The sequence below is a fragment of the Clytia hemisphaerica genome, unplaced genomic scaffold (assembly GCF_902728285.1).
Source record: "Clytia hemisphaerica strain Z4C2 unplaced genomic scaffold, Clytia hemisphaerica genome assembly, whole genome shotgun sequence".
NCBI lineage: Eukaryota > Metazoa > Cnidaria > Hydrozoa > Leptothecata > Clytiidae > Clytia > Clytia hemisphaerica.
Genome location: NW_027103603.1, coordinates 827,232 through 845,738, shown reverse-complemented (window position 1 = coordinate 845,738; position 18,507 = coordinate 827,232).

Genomic DNA, 18,507 nt, shown 5'->3' with positions numbered 1-18,507 from the left:
AACAGGTAAAGATGAATTGTGAGTGAAGTAAGAGTGTCTTTGTTGTATGGTAGTGGTCAAAACAAGGAAAATTCTAGGATGATTTTTCAATTTTAGATCATCACATCATCACTCTACACTCTCTGTGACGATCTCACTCATCGAACGGAATCGCCGATCGAACCAAATCGAACGCAATCGACCGATTGAAATTCGATTGTCGAACGCAATCAAATCTCAATCGAATATTACCGCAATTTTCAGATTCGATTGATATTCGATTGCGTTCGACTGATGTTCGATTGCGTTCGAACGTCGACGATTCATTGACCCCGCCCCGGATGCGGATTGTTCATCGCATAATTTCTACGGGAAATCGAAAGTAATTTCATTCGGGTGCACCAGCAGGGTCGTGTGAAGTCTGGTATAACTTGCATCCAGTAGTGGAAACTTACATAGCCCTCAAATGAATGACCTGGCATGGCTGGTCAATTTACATTGAATAACCCTTCTTTTGTGGAACAAATGGTTGAGGGTGGAAAGCCCTGGGGGTAACCAAAAATGTCATGAATCTTTGGGGGTACTTAAAACTCAAGGGGGACCTAATTATTGCCTTGGACCTAAACCCAGGCTGACGCTATGTTATGATTATTGTTTCGGGGTTGGATGATTGACAAGGATGACATGCTTAGCCCTCAAATGAATGACCTGGTGGCTGGTCATAAAAATACAAAGTTAAATCAAAACAAAAATGGTAAAGTAGAGCTGCAAGCGAAGCTTTGTAGTTCATTTGTTTTGAAATTTTTCTGCTTTGATTGGTCAGTCATTTGATGGCTACACAAGTTTCCTTCCACTGACAGGCCACTGATGCAAGTTACCCGACTTCACGGTAATTACTTGTTTACTTTTCTCTAAAGTCAACATGCCAAGGAAAAGAAAAATCAGGTTCAGTTTTGTAGGTGGCAGACGTCCTCGGTTTTCTGATTTTGGAACAGCTGATACCAAGGCTGATCTACCAGTTAATGACCAGAAAGATGAAAATGTTGAGGAACAAGTGATAGAATTGATTACAAAAGATGATTCGGTGCCAACATCAAACAAAACTGAAAAGGAAGTGTCAGAAGTAGGAACAAATGACGAAAACTTAGAAAAGCTTAGTAGAGATGAGATTTTTGAATTGCACTGTCAAATAGACACCACGAATAAGTTTCAGGTTAACTTACACCAATCACTGATGATAAAGAAAAAGAGGTTAGCAAATTATATCGGATGCCAAACTAACAATGTTGATAGCACACTTGATGGAAACTTAACACAAACAATTTGCGAAACACCAAGACAGCTGATAAAGAAGATCACTAATTTGAAATAAAGTACTAATAGGGATCTATGTTAAAAATGGATTTTTGGAATCATAAACTGATTACCCCTTCAAAATGTGCTAAAACATGTATAATTTCAGAAAAAGTAGAACAAATTCGGTAGAAACCTTTTTTGACTTCCCTACGGGGGCCTTTAAGGCCACGCCCACCTCGGAATCTCACTGCTAGGTTGCTTAAAAAAAGAATTCTCAAAAACCTATCAAGTTACCCCTCATTTGAAAGGTAATTTAATGTATGACTATGCATCAAAAATTAAGTGATAAGGTTGTAGAGTACATTACATTGCTCTTGAAAGAGGTTTTTTTAGTGTAATCGTGTAATGTCTTAAAAAATTCATACTTTTGCAATTAATTCATACTTTCATTATATTTTTTGGAAGACCTACATGAAATAAACATAAGCGCTTATTTTCTACTGATATCATACATTTTGAATCTACAGGATCATTTAAAAAATTTAAAAGCTATAAAACCAAGGATAAAGGAGCTCTTTGACAAATTAGAAATTTCGTTGCTCTAATCGAGAACAGTCGAAGTTAGAAAGTCCGTCAACCTCTCAAACCTTATACTATCCAAAAGATATTTTACAGAGTTTGAAGGGTACTTCCTTTGCTATTAGATTTTAAACTTAATAAATTGAAATATTTTTGACAACATCTTATCCTCACAGTTCCAAGATATTGGACTTTGATTTTAGTCGTAATTACTTGGTCCACAGATGTCTTAATAATTTCAACCTTTTCAGGGAATGTCCAGTTGTGTCTGCTTTTATCAGTTCGTGTCATGTACAGTATGAAACTGTTACTGGTTGGACCTTTTCTACTACTCCTAAATGTCATTTTGTCTCATTACCAATACCCTCAAGCCAAAAGGCAATAACATGCTCCCCAATATCACAAGTCTTTGGACTTTACTGCTCTCTCAATCTTGCCTTTTCTTTTTCAGTAAAGGCTTCAGTTTTCTGCTCTTTGACTTTATCGGCCTATTCAAGTTTAATTACCTTGACTTCTTTGGAGGGTTTTATAAACTTTTTAAAGTTAAAGTTATTTGGATTTGTTTGGTCAAGAATGTCATGTTTTTATTGAGTATCATTTTCTTCATACGTATGTACTTACTGAGCTCTTGAAAAAATACTGCTATCCTATGACAAAAAGTCTGATTTACTCAACTCTGTATGATTTTTTTGAAAGGATTGATCAAAGTATAACGATTTGGATAGGGAAATGATTGTAAGAGCTTAATATACTCAACATGTGTTTTTAGAGGGAAAATCACAAAATTATCATTTTTTAGCAGGCATAACTTTTTATAACCTCATTGTCACTACTTGTGACCTTTTTTGGAATCTGCATAAAATTCTCTTTCCAATGAGGGGTCACATGACTATCTTTTGACAAAGAAAAAAATCACTCCTAGGGCGGCCCCTTTGAGCAGTTGGTGGACCCTAAATACCCGGGTAGGGAAACCAAAAATGGTTCCTACCCTAAAAATTGATGTTTTTTCAAGTTTTTATAACCTATGGCACATTTTAAGAGGGTAACAGCATGATCTGTTCCTAACATAAATCCCTAGCAAGTACTAAAGTTTCTTGTTAGTAATTTTTAATTGGAAGAAATTTAACTCTTTCCAGGGCTTGAAATAACGGTCAGACACCGGACATTGTCCAACCCAATTGCTCCTTGTCCGACCTAAAAATCATATTTTTCAAGCTAAAGCAACCTTGATCTGACATTTTGTATGACCCACTTGAAATCGTTATTTCGAGCCTTGCTTTTGAACATTATTAGATACGCATATGGCAGTCTTTGCTATTGTTTTTTTTTTAACTAAAATTATCTTTGCAAATTGTAATCTTCATTTACTTTTAAGTACTTTTTTTCTTTTTTTGCAAATTCAGCTTTATTCTTCATTAAAGCAATCCAGCCTTTCAAATTCTTTTTTTTGTTGGCAAAATAATGCAGTTGAATAAAAGTATTTTAGCAACAAAAAGTGTAATTTGTGTTGGTATTTACTACAAAATTCATGTCACTTACTTACTTCTTTTACTTTGGTTATCCTCTTAGATTTGTATATATAAAAGCTAATGTATACTCGACCTTTATTTACTTGTAAATAATCAACTAGAAAAAAACCGACCAAACTTAAATGTTAAAACAAATCAATATTTTTTCTTTATCTTTTTGTATAATATCACGACACTTCCCACGACACCATGACCTCATTGTTTTCCATATAGTGAGTAGAAAAGGGTTTTAATTGTTTTTCAGTTGCTTTGTTTCATTAAATAACCCACACTTGATAATGGATAGACCATATCTTGGTTATTTTTTACTTTGTTGATGTTTAAGTGCCTTTGAAACAGCCTTTTTAATTTTTTAAGAGTTATAGTGACTATGAAAACTTTGATGGAGAAAGTTAATTCTTATTGATTAAACCATCTAAATTGATCTTAAATCTACCAAGGTTTTTTTTCTATTTTTATTTTTTTTTCAGAAATAATAAAAGTAACAACAACAATTATGGATGAATTTTCCTACATTTCTGAATTTCCCGACAACATTAGCATCAATAGTGATGATACAGATTTCTTGTTGTCATCAAACGTAGACAAACTTGTTCTACAGCGAGATGGCGAGGTTGATTCTGATGATCAAGACACAGTTTGTTTAACAACTGAAGAAAATTATAATTTTACATCCTTCACAAAAAACAATGGTTTTGATCAAAGGTTGGATATCACTGACGCCACAACAGCCGATTTGAGCTTTGTCCAACGGTTGAAGTCATCATATAAACCTCATGTCCATGAAATATCAGTTGTAACTACCAAAACTTCTCATGATCCCTTGATGAACTCGATGAATGAAGAGGAAAAAGAAGAATTTGGTATGTTTTGAAACAAAGCTTTCTTTTGTACTGTGAATAATTTTTGTTTGAAGGTTTTAACTTGTGTCTATGTGTTTTTTTCAATACTCCATCCAGTTCCATCCAATTCTTTATAAAGTTAAAAGCCGTCTTTTGTAGTGTACTGTGAATTATGATATAAACTTTTGTCTTCTTTATGTAAGTGTTACCAAGTTTTTGTTTGAGCTTCAATAAATGATATAAATTTATAACACTACTTACAATTGCTACACGGTGCTGCACTTGAAGAAAAAATTCGGAAATACCAAGTTCCGCACTGGAAGAGCACACCTGATAAATTTTGGTCTATGGACAAGGTGCCTTTTCCGAGTTGTGCACTCACTCGAGATCTCGAGCAAACGTGCCACACTCTGTAAACTGGGTTTACAGTCGGTAAAGTTGCCAGTCTTATTAGAATATACGATTTTTGCGCAAAAAAATACAAAAGCAGCCAAAATCATTTTTAAACAGCTTCTACAGAAGCATACTTGAGGAAACAGTACTCCCTTAAACTAAGATATCTCAATAAAACAAATGAACCAAGAAGAAGAAAGAATCCATAATGAGCTGGATTTTCACAGAAAAACCACAGTCATTTTCGTCTTGTGTCTTCTTCTACCAGAGTGTTTTTGATCGTTTGAACCAAAGCTCGGTCTTTAAACTTAGGCGGTTTTCACCACGGAGCGACTAATAACCAGTTTCACTGGTTAGTCCAACAGGCTTCGGCATAAGGAAAAAGAAGGCGTGTGATCATCGCACGCCTACATAGTAATTTTTAGTAATTTAGGCGTGCGAATCATGGCACGCCTCATTTTCTTTAGACGTGCGATCGCGTGCGATCGTTTTTTTTCTTTTATTTTATAAACATCATTAACAATGATGAGGCACAAACTTTTGAACAATTCCTAAGAATGATCTTTCTTTTATCTACATAAAAAATAGACAACAGGAAAGAAGAAAGTGTATAGTTGTAAACAGTTCTTTATATTGGTTTATCTTTTATTTGGATAGCCGAGAAGGAGCAGTAGATAAGATGATGGTCAGAAATGGCAGGATCAATTGAATGGGAATTGTTTATTGGACCTACCCCGGTGGGGTATAGGTCCTATAAATTAACCGATGTCTGTTCGTCCGTTCGTCTGTTCGTTCGTTCGTCCGTCCGTCTGTTACCCGTCTGTTATCTGGCACCCGATGTAGAAATTTTCTTCCGACACGCTAAAGCTCTGAAGGTCGGGAAAATTTTCAACATCTGGAAGAAATACATTACGGAATTTCGCCTGACCGCGTAATTTTTTAGAAAAATGGGCCCGAGTGCAATTTGGACAGGGAAGGTGTCATGGCCGACAAAATTTGGGTCAGAAAAAACTTCAAAAGGTTTCACGAAATAAATTCAAATACAAAACTTTTTGGAGAAGGAATCATGCAAAATATTATCATTCTTTTCACAAGGAGGGCATGTAGAAATACTCAAATAAGTATTTTTCCTTCTTTGAACTGATCACAGAAGCAAAAACAAAATAGAAATAACACTGTACACAAAAAAGCCTGAAAGAAGAGAAAAGTCATAATCAGCATCTATAAATAACACTAAAAGAAAAACTAAAGCTACAGAAAATGAATACTAACCCTCAATGAACACTTTTGTGAAGTTTAATAAAGATTTTATCCAAAAAACTTCAGTTCTGGAACATGAAGTCGGTTTGTCGGTTGTCGGCCGGTGGACAACAGTTATATTTGGAGGACGGTCTATAAGATAGATAACAACATGAAAGTTACTGATAAAAGCCTAAGCCCATAGGAACATACCTGCTTTAGTTTCTTTGGTCTTTGAATGGTATAAAATTTGAGAAAGTGCAGAAAAAATCAGCCATCAAAACAAACAAAAACAAAAGTTATGATTATCAACTTTTCTGTGGTAGAAACACATTTTTTGGGTTGGTGCACATACAGAAATTACACTGGATACTAAAACTAATATATAGGGAGTGATAAGTACAGTTAAACTACATAAAATCCATCAATAGAAACCAAAAAAACAACCATAACAGCACACATTTTTTGAAAATTACATCAGCCATGTTGTTTGTAATTTTTGCCGACATACTCATGACGTGGTAACTAACGACAGTGATTTGACAGTCTTTTTGAGGCGCCAGATCTCAAAAAAACAATTTTTGAGCGTTCAGCACGGCCCCGAAAATGAGGGCTAAACTTATGTCGGCACATCAATGGATGACTACTATTTCTCTCCGATGATATATTGGCCCGCTCCTTCAGAGCTTTAGCGTGGGCGGCCGCCAATACGCCATCGGAATATCAGATAAGTCCGTCTGTTACCAGCTTTTCTCAGGATTGGCTCATTAGTTTTTTCTGATTTTTGGCACAATGATGCAAAATGGCAATGATATGCCAGAAAAACTGTTTTTTTGGCATTTTCTTGAGATTTTATCATTACTGTAGTTTTTTCTGATTTTTTGCTGAAAGATGCGTATTAACAATGCCCAAAACATTGCCGAGTCCGATTTTTGAGAAAAAATTTTTTCCGGCCGAAAATACTGGAAATATGCCAGAAAAACTGGTTTTTTGGCATTTTCTCGAGATTTTCTCATTAGTTTTTTCTGATTTTTTGCTCAAAGTTGCGTATTAACAATGCCCAAATCATTGCCGAGTCCGATTTTTGAGAAAAAAATTTTTCCGGCCAGATTTTCTTTGGACTTTTTCCTGATATTTCTTTATTTTTTCACGCAAAATCATTATTGATATCAATGCCAACCATCAAGTATGGTTCAATTGTCTATAAAACTGATTTTTGATGCCAGGACTTTCTAAAAATCGCCGGAACAGCCAAATATCGCCGGAAAAACAGTTTTTCTTGAATTTCTCGAGCTGAACTTTATATTTTTTCATGAAATTTTGCACACTGAAGCAAAATAGCAATACCTAAAATGTGACGGAGCCGGACATGTTCATAAAACATAGGGCGAAAGTTTACACATTGAAAAATGGCTTTTTTACATTTTTATCAATAACTTGGTAAGTATTGCAGTAATCTTGCTGAAAATTGGTGAAAATGACGATAATGATGTAACAAAAAGGACTGCATCAAAAAATTTCAAAAATATACTCCTCAAACAAGGAAAATGATAAAATTGTAACTAAGTGCCGTAGGAAGCATTTTCATATTGAGGGGGCTGAAGTTTAGTGACACCGCGCGAGGGCCAACCATGGTTTGGTCGGAGGGGGGGAATTTTGAAAATTTGAGCTCTAGATTGCTTGAAAATGCACTCAATTGTGACAATTATGACAAATTAAAAAAGAAAAACTTTGCATTTAGCAAAATAACCATTTTTGAAAAAATTATTGGGGGGGCATAGCCCCCCCTTGCCCCCCCCAGTTGCTACGGCACTGAACTTTGTTACTAAATTATCAATTATTAAGAGCCAGTTTTTTTAAGAGCGGGGCAGGTCCAATAGTTTGAAACTTAGATTTTTTTCATTTTTGGATATGTTGTTAAGTACAATGAACTGAGTAAAATCCCAAAATATTTTGGTCTGAAAATCCATAATGGCGGATTTATGCCAATTTGAAGTTTTTGACATTTTTGGGCATTGCACTTAAAAAGTTTTTTGATATAGAACCATGCTTTCTCAAATCAAAATGAGGAATTGATTTTGGGTGATTCTGAAACTATGGCCAGTAAACTATACAATTTTCCAAAAAAATCAAAATTTTCAAAATGGTAGCTGGGGTTATGACGTCACAAAAACACTACAAATTTGATTTTAGGGGTATTTTAGAGCCATCTGACCTGTCCCAGGGGAGTTTCTTACTGCTCAAAATAATATTTTCTGGTAGTTTAGTCCCTGGTCTATTCATTTGAAGTGATTGCAATAAAAAATTCCGGCCCTACTGGCCCCTAGAGGCCCGAAAAGCCAATAAGGTCTCAAAGAAGTACCAACTTTAGCCCAATTTTCCTAGAAATCCCAACATTGTCTGACCTCCAACTCTTCTATTCCTGAAAGACAACCGCCTGGTCTCTTAGGATCAAAAGAGAAACCTATGTGACCTCCTACCATTAATTTTTTATCTTGATTTAACAATTTTCTTAACATCGCTTGAAAAATGACTAAAATTTGGGATATTTTGGCCCATTGGCAAACTTCAAAGGGGTCTAGGTCACTGAATTTGTTATAATATAAGGGCTATGATGAATCTTTTATATAAAAACAATGAAACTAGGTAAAAAAAGTTGTCAAATGTGCTTTTTTGGGCCAAAAAGGCTTTTTTTTCAATTTTTTGACTAGAGCTGAGGTCATTCTATTGCAGCCAGTAATTGGCAGTTAGAAAGTAAATTTTATCTGAAAATCATGATTCCTCATCACATTCCAGAAAGATTTCTAGGAAAATCAAATATGGTACTCTTCGAAAGCTTATAGAGGCTGAATTTTCACTCAAAGGCGGCTTCAAACTGACCCCCTTAATTTTGTAAAATTGACTTAAAAGTACAATTTTGGCTGAAATTTTTGCCCAAAATGAGTACCCATTGCTACTTGATTCTTGATTTTGTGAAAGCATCCTATAGATAGTTCAAGAATTTATCAGAAGTTGGAACCTTTTCTTTTCTTTTAAAGATTAGGGCTAGCTCAAAGTCAGTTTTAACTCTAAAATCCTAAAAATCTTGACAATGTTGCTCAAAACAACAATTTTTGCTCAAGATTGAACAGAAAATGAGCCCACTCAGATAATAAAATCTTGGTTTTTGGAAAGTTTCATGGGGATAGTACAAATATTCATCAAGATCTTTACCTCCTGATCTACCATTTAAGGATCAAGTCTGTCAAAATGTGCTTCTAAACTCTCAAATCTTCAAAGGTGAACTTTACCAACCCCATAAAACAATTTTGCTATCAGCCTATTTGCTCTTAAATGCAGTTAATGAGCCCAAAGTTCAAATTATCCAAAGAGAAGGAAAGGTTTAGGAATATTTTGTACTTTTGGACTTATCTCTAAGTATTTAAGGGCAGAAAGGTTGATGGCAAAATTGTTTTATGGGGTTGGTAAAGTTCACCTTTGAAGATTTGAGAGTTTAGAAGCACATTTTGACAGACTTGATCCTTAAATGGTAGATCAGGAGGTAAAGATCTTGATGAATATTTGTACTATCCCCATGAAACTTTCCAAAAACCAAGATTTTATTATCTGAGTGGGCTCATTTTCTGTTCAATCTTGAGCAAAAATTGTTGTTTTGAGCAACATTGTCAAGATTTTTAGGATTTTAGAGTTAAAACTGACTTTGAGCTAGCCCTAATCTTTAAAAGAAAAGAAAAGGTTCCAACTTCTGATAAATTCTTGAACTATCTATAGGATGCTTTCACAAAATCAAGAATCAAGTAGCAATGGGTACTCATTTTGGGCAAAAATTTCAGCCAAAATTGTACTTTTAAGTCAATTTTACAAAATTAAGGGGGTCACGGGAGTTTGAAGCCGCCTTTGAGTGAAAATTCAGCCTCTATAAGCTTTCGAAGAGTACCATATTTGATTTTCCTAGAAATCTTTCTGGAATGTGATGAGGAATCATGATTTTCAGATAAAATTTACTTTCTAACTGCCAATTACTGGCTGCAATAGAATGACCTCAGCTCTAGTCAAAAAATTGAAAAAAAAGCCTTTTTGGCCCAAAAAAGCACATTTGACAACTTTTTTTACCTAGTTTCATTGTTTTTATATAAAAGATTCATCATAGCCCTTATATTATAACAAATTCAGTGACCTAGACCCCTTTGAAGTTTGCCAATGGGCCAAAATATCCCAAATTTTAGTCATTTTTCAAGCGATGTTAAGAAAATTGTTAAATCAAGATAAAAAATTAATGGTAGGAGGTCACATAGGTTTCTCTTTTGATCCTAAGAGACCAGGCGGTTGTCTTTCAGGAATAGAAGAGTTGGAGGTCAGACAATGTTGGGATTTCTAGGAAAATTGGGCTAAAGTTGGTACTTCTTTGAGACCTTATTGGCTTTTCGGGCCTCTAGGGGCCAGTAGGGCCGGAATTTTTTATTGCAATCACTTCAAATGAATAGACCAGGGACTAAACTACCAGAAAATATTATTTTGAGCAGTAAGAAACTCCCCTGGGACAGGTCAGATGGCTCTAAAATACCCCTAAAATCAAATTTGTAGTGTTTTTGTGACGTCATAACCCCAGCTACCATTTTGAAAATTTTGATTTTTTTGGAAAATTGTATAGTTTACTGGCCATAGTTTCAGAATCACCCAAAATCAATTCCTCATTTTGATTTGAGAAAGCATGGTTCTATATCAAAAAACTTTTTAAGTGCAATGCCCAAAAATGTCAAAAACTTCAAATTGGCATAAATCCGCCATTATGGATTTTCAGACCAAAATATTTTGGGATTTTACTCAGTTCATTGTACTTAACAACATATCCAAAAATGAAAAAAATCTAAGTTTCAAACTATTGGAACTGCCCCAAACTGACCCATTCTTAAAAAAACTGGCTCTTAAGGTTCTAATGGATTATTTACAATTCTGTAAAAACAAAGATAATTTTGAAGCATTGGTAATGTGGCAGTAGCTTTAGGCAAGTAATGTAACACCCTTCCTGAAAAGATATGGGATCAAAAAGTAACTGTTACTTATTTATCAGGAATTTATTTGATTATTGGAAAATAAACCAATGTTTCAGTTTTATCAATGATTTGACTTGCAATTTAAACTTATTGCAATCAAGTAGACCCAAACCATTTCCTTGAAATTAGTGATAAAAATGTACAAAATTAAAATTTCAAACTGTTACAGTTTTATCATAAAACCATTTTCAGCAGTTTTGAAAATCTAGAAACACTCCTGAGTTACATTTTATCATCTGTGAAAGTTTCATAGTAAAGTATGCATTACTTCCAGAGATATTATGTATTTATCATTTTGGGAAAATTTCCAGTTGTTACATTTTTATCATTTTTCTTGCCTGACTTTGGGAGCTAATATCTTAAGCCTCGCTTATTATTTAGAAATCTAACCTGGACAGTTACAAAATATCACCTATTTACAATTGAAAAACCAAAGTCTTTTGTCTTGAAAAGAATGAGAGATAAATCAGTAACAAATTAAAAAGCCATTTTTCAATGTGTAAACTTTCGCCCTATGTTTTATGAACATGTCCAGCCTGATTTTTGAAGATAAAAAATTTCGGCCAAAAATGCCGATAATATGCCGTCAAAACCGGTCTGTTGCCATTTTGTCGAGATTTCATTAATCGTTTTTCTCGATTTTTGCACAAAGATGTGTATCAGCAATGCCCTTAGTGTGGCCGATTCGGATTTTTGAGAATCATGTTTTTCCGGCCGAAAATGCCGGAAGTATGCCGGAAATCGCCGTTTTTGCAGATTTGAATTGGGCTTTTTCCATATATTTCTTTGTTTTTTCACTTAAAAAAATTATTGATAACAATGCCACCATCATATCAAGCATGATTCAATTGTCAATAAAACTTGCAATTTTGCAACTGGAAATTCGACCTATCAAATTTTTATTTCAAAATTAGCAATCCGAAAATTTCCTCAAATTTTGGTTTTAGATTGGATAAAGTCTGGGTAAGGCTGGATGTACCTCGAAACCCATATTTGATGTATTTTTATGATTTTTACCGGACTTTTTGGCCTTTTTCGACGAATTTCAAAAAGTCATTTAGACAGCTAATTGTCATTTTTAATGACTGAAACGAAAATACTGATGTATCAAGTGATTATGCTTCTGTTTAATTTGATAGGTCGATTTTTAACGTTTTTGAGCACTTTCTGAAAGTAACTTTTTTATTTAATTGAGCATAACCTTTGATCTAATCAATCGAATTTAATAAATGACCCATCAAAATTTAAGTTTATCTTTCTTCTTTCCAATGAAATAGAAACAGTTCTTTTCAACTTTTTTATCTTTTTAGAAAATTTAATTATAAATAGAGAAACTTTTTTGTGGCGCACCCGGTATATAAGAGGAGATGCAAATCTGTTAACTTAATCTGTCTCCTTAATTTGAACAAACTCTCTGACCTCTTCTGCTCAAATGCCTGTTAACATATCTCTGTGACTCTTAGTGAAAGAAGTTTGTGTTCTCTGAGAGTTTTTGAGTTTATATAAACCCTCTTCACTGTATTTAGATTTTTAATTGGGAAAATATTCAAATTAATAATCTTGATAACGATGAAATAAACGATTTGATCATCAAAACGATTGAAACCACTGCTACAGAGACACTGCCTGAAACCATAAAACAGAAATTGCACCAACCTTGGCAAAATGACGAAAAGCTCAAAGAGCTATACACGAAAAAAGATGAACTTGTTAAGAGAAATGCTGATCAGAAACCTTTGCAACAATTACGCAAAAAAATCAGGAAAAGATCGAGGCAACTTAGAAACGAACACTTCAAAACAGAAGCATTAAAACTGAATACTCTCTCTGCAACGAGAGAACTTGATAAACTGTTTGCTACTGCAAAAAGACAGACGACTACCTTGAACACTTTGACAGCTTCTATGTGTCCCCCTGACAAAATTCTTAAACACTTTAAACAGCATTTTAACCCGGAAAAGGAAAACACTGTCAGACCGGACGAATTGGACAATCTACCTAGTTTTGTAGAGTCGCTTCGTAAGATTTCTTCAACAATCAATATCAATATTGAACCTCCTACCATCGATGAGATCACAAAGCATTTACAAAAACTCAAAAACAAGAAAGCAAACAATGATATTGACTCTGAGCTTCTAAAGAAATGTGAGTGCCCAGCTCTTCTTGACGCTATTCGCAAAATGAGACTAAATGTATGGGAAAATCTCGACATTCCCTCTGCATGGGGAAACTCTAGATTGAAAACTTTATGGAAAGGCAAAGGTTCTAAGAAGGATCCTACTAAGTAGAGAGGCTTGAGTATCGGCTCACAGTAAGCAAACTAATTGTGAACATTATCCTAAGCAGACTCCAACCTTGGTACGAGGCACAACTGACCGATGAGCAAAACGGATTTCGACAGAATCGAGGAACGACAGATGGGATCTACAATATCAAGCGTATTCAACAGATCTCTAACCGTAAAATGCAACCCCTTTATCTGGTATTCGTGGACCTATCAGCTGCGTTCAACCACATCCCACGAAAATGGATGTTCGACTCAATCAGACATCGATTTAAGGATACCCAAAATCCTATCTTAATTGACATTCTTGAAAAACTTTACAAAAAAACTTCCTTGACGTTTGAAGAAACCACATTTGATACAACGAGCGGTGTTCGACAAGGAGGACCGGAAAGCCCAAATCTTTTTAATCTTTACATTGACTTTGTTATGAGAGTTTTTCTTGAAAAGTGTCAACAGATCAAAGAAATTGAGTTCTTCCATCATAAATATCGATTGAATATCCATGCTATCTCACGAAAACAACGAAATGAAATGAGAGATGAAATAAACGTTCTTGGGGTACCACTGAGATTCCATGGTCAGGATATGCTGATGACCTAGTGTTGTATCTTTTGTCAATAGACGGTCTTCAGAAGAGTATATAGAAATTCTTGATAAAATCTTCTCAAATTTTGGTCTTACAATAAATAATACGAAAACTGAAACGATGATCCTCAACGCTGATGACATACCACCGTCTATTGTCAGCCTCAAAGGTTTTAACTTGAAAAATGTCACCATCTTTCGATACCTCGGGGCCTATATAACCTGTAAAGAACCCAGCACAGGAGATAGTGAAGTAAATCAACGTATTCAATTAGCTTGTGTAAAATTTGCTGAACTATCAAATCTCCTGCAAAATTTTCACGTAAACTTACGAACTCGTGTTTCTTTCCTGGATTGTTTTGTACGAAGTTGCCTTATATATGCATGTCAGAATTGGTGTCTAAGCACAAATCAATTGAACAGGCTAGACATTACGTACAGAACTTTTTTGAGACGCATGGTTCGAAATGGCTTCAAACAAGTGGACACTGACAATAATGACTTTCCATTAGTCATTAATAACGAAAACCTATCCAACCTATCCAACTACAGTGCACACGTCATTCGAATGTGTAATGAACGCTCATTAAAACAGCTTATGTTTAACGATGACACTTCGAGAAAACGTGGTCGTCCAATGAAAACGCTCTTGGAGCAAGTCATATCAGATAGAAATTTAACTATTGATCAGTTTTGTAAAAAATCTATTTCAGAGAATGTGTGAGATTGCCATAGGGCTTCCAATAATACAGACAAGCAAGTTGTCAAGTATTCTTTGAAGCTCTATGGCCAATCCAATCCTTGTAGGGTTTAGATTGTAAACTTTTATTATTATTATTAATCTGGCTCTGTTAAATCTTTTGAATACGTTTCAAAAAATCCCAGTATAATATTTCAATATTTAATATGCCTCAGTATATCTGAGATCCTTGGATATTTTTTTAAGGTACCAATAATTTTTTAACGTGCCTCAGTATCTTATCTTGATATTATCCACATTCGATTTCTAAAGTCAAGTCTTTGTTTATTGATTGTATATACTCAAACAATTACTTATTTTGTTTTAGTTATTAAAACAAGATATTAAAGAGAAAAAAATAACATTGATTTGGAACCATGGGTAAAAAGCAACATCAGAAAGACAAACTGTGAGTATAACAATCATTAACTGTAACAGTGTTAAAAATCCTTCCGTCTCAGATGAAGTATATAAAGAGGCTTTTTGGTCTCCAAAATGAGGCACAAATGATCAAGATATCAATTTGTTAAAATCCATTTTCCGTCTCAGAGGAAAAACCTTGCTTTGACCTCAGCAGTAACTTCTGGTTTTTAATTATACAATTCAATTTTTAATCCCCATTCACAAACAAATTTCGTTATGCTAATGCAAGCGCTCAAATTTTTACTATAAAATTGAAAAGGGTTTAAGGACATGCATTTGTTTGTTGTTTGTTTTTAGATATATCACAACTAAAGAATGGCAGGAAGAGTGGGGTGGTAAAAAAGGTAAAATCTTCCAAAACCCTCTAGCTCTAGTCATTTTGTAAGTTTTTCCAGTTTCTGTCACACTGCCTAAACGCTTTATCAAAATTCCTTTGAAATTCAATGTTTTTGTCACATATTCTGGAAAAGTTGACAATTCTTTGCCAAGTCCCATAAATTAAATCCCAACCAATTACTTTGTAAATAATTGTGTTTTTTCCAAACTGAAACAACCCTTAGTCTTATGTAAAGCTCATTACAGTTGAACACTATTGAAACACTTGAAAACTTGATAAAAGTAAATTGTATAAATTTCAAAATCTTTTCTGTAATTTGCAACAACTTGTGTTCTTTTGTTAATTGTGATGGTTTTAATTTAGATGATCGGCTCAAGGCAAAATTTCGAAGACTTTCCTTTAATTATTGCAGGTGAGGTACAATTAGATTTTACCAACTACTAACTGTTAGTGTTCGTTGAAAGATATTTCTTTGGGCCAATAATTTAATGGTGAAAAAATAACCAGAAGCTCTTTCATGTTAGTGTTTTTTAATTTGTGTTGATGCAAAACTCGTGTGCTTTTGTCTACGGCAAGAATTTAACACTACCTGATACACATGCTGATAAATAACGAGATTGCTCACGGGAATTTCTAACCCGCGCGAGCAAACCCGCACCTGTCAATCATTTTTTAGACCTGTCAATCATTTTTATCTGCTTTTCTTTTCACTTGTGGTTTCGAAAAAAGTGTTTGTAAGATAATAAAAAAAGACGAAAGTCGATTTTTGTTCAAAGTTTTGGAATACTGGATTTTCAAGAGAAGGGAAAGTCATAACTCTTGACTCTTGACTCTCCACCCACTAACCAACCTGATCCATTTTGAAATACTGTACTTGAGTCAAACTGCACTGAGGTGACACTACTTATAAAATTTTTGTTTCTTAAAAATATAACGGGAATTTCCAAAAATATCAATAAGACCTCATAAAACCAGAAAAAGGTTGGTCAATGCTGACAAGATAACACAAACTTCAACGCACCGTGTATAAAAAGGATTCGAACTCTCAAAAATAACATACCAACCCACCGCCTTACCCACTCGGTCACTCAAGATGAAGAGAATTTAGAATAATAATAAAAGATACCATATCTTTATTTGTTGTTATTTGGTTGCCATGACCTGTATAACTTTATTGGGCCCCCCTTTATTCACCCGTCAAGGTATAAACTTCTGATGAAGAAATGATTTTAGATCATTTCCAACATGCGCGGGCGGGAGCCGATGGCCGATTCTGAGGGGATTTACAGGACTCTTTAGTGGGACTTCTGACGTTACAGAATTACACTGCAGTGCAATATCTTCAAAACTGTAACATGCTAAAGCACTGGACTCAACTTCAGACAGGCACGGATTTGAAAGGTCGCTTCGCTTTGTTCGCTGCAGCGACCGTTGACAAGAAAAAGAGTGAAGTTTTCCTATTTGGGTTTTCTTATTTTGCTATAATAATAATTGCATGATTGCGCAAAAAGTTTTTTTTTTAGAAAATAGTTTGCAACATAAAAATAGTGTAACCATAGTATAAGAAAGCTGCGGCTGGAATGATAACATCTGAATTTCTTTTATTCTCTCTCTGTCGTATTTGATGACTATTTGTTGCTCAAGAAATCAGTAATGTAGCATCTTTAATGGTAAATTTTATTGGTTTGTCGTTAATACTTACTTCTCCATGCGTTTTAGACATTAATGACATGCTCTTGATAATACACTTGCATTATAAAATCATTGTAAAAGAAAAATCAACACTAAGAAATTTAAACAAGCACAAAATGGCTGGGCTGAAAGAACTCAGAAATTAATGAGGTGCCTCGAAATGCCTTCGCAATATTTCAGTGAAATCTTTTTAGAAATCAATGAAAAAGTACATCAAGATAATACTGTGAAAATTTCAAGTCAGCACCTTCAAAATTTACCATTTAAACTAACAGGAAAGGTGTCATCTTGAATATAGTTCTTATAATTTCAATTTTAGCGAACAACTATTGTTTCCACAAAATACCCCTAAAATATGTCCAAAATTAGTTCAAGTGTTCTATTGGGTACAGATTCAAAGACATCTAGCAACAAAAAAACTTTTTGTGAAGGAAAATAAGAGAAAAATTTCAAAAACTATTTACCAATAATAAACTGAGCATCTTGATGTTCTTATAAAGCTCGGAGACAGAGATGGAACAGCAATTAACGAAAAGACAATGCGGTACATATTCCAGCCGCGGCTTTCTTATACTATGGTGTAACATCATAGAATTGTAACACCGTAATCCACACGCAATAATTTTTCATTTAGTCATATTATCTTACAATACAACGCTATCATACATCATATGATATAGTATGTTTTATGCACAGCGACTTCTATAATATTTTATACCGGATATTACCATTTTGCATCAATTTCGTGAAAAAATAAAAGTACAGCTCGAGAAATTCAAGAAATACCATTTTCAAATCAGTTTAATTGACAATTGAACCATGCTTGATGGTAGGCATTGCCATTGATAATATTTTTATATGAAAAAAAACAACGAAATATAAGGAAAAAGTCTGATCAAAATCTGCAAAAAATGGCAATTTCCGGCATATTTCAGGCATTTTCGTCCAGAAAAGAATTTTTCTCAAAAATCAGACTCGGCAATTTTTTGGACATTGCTAATACGCATCTTTGTGCATGCAAAAAATCAATAATGAAACTAATGATGAAATCTCGAGAAAATGCCAAAAAACCGATTTTTCTGGCATATTTCCGGTATTTTCGGCCGGAAAAATATGTTTTTCAAAAATCGGGCTTTGTCACATTTTAGATATTACCATTTTGCATCAGTGTTCAAAATTTCATGAAAAAATATAAAGTACAGCTCGAGAAATTCAAGAAATACCGTTTTTCCGGCGAAAATCGGCTGTTCCGGCATTTTTCCGGCATTTTCGACCGGAAAAGAAGTTTTCTCAAAAATTGGGCTCTGTCATCTTTTGGGCATTGCCATTTTTGCATATTTTTGCCAAAAATCAGAAAAAACTAATGAGCCAATCTCGAGAAAAGCTGGTAACAGCAGACGGACGAACGAATGGACGGACGGACAACGGTTAATTTATAGGACCTCAGTGGGGGAATTTCTTAAAACAAAACGTCATAAAACAAAAGATCTGACATTATTTGATTATTTTCAATGGGGACAAAAATTCGGGGTT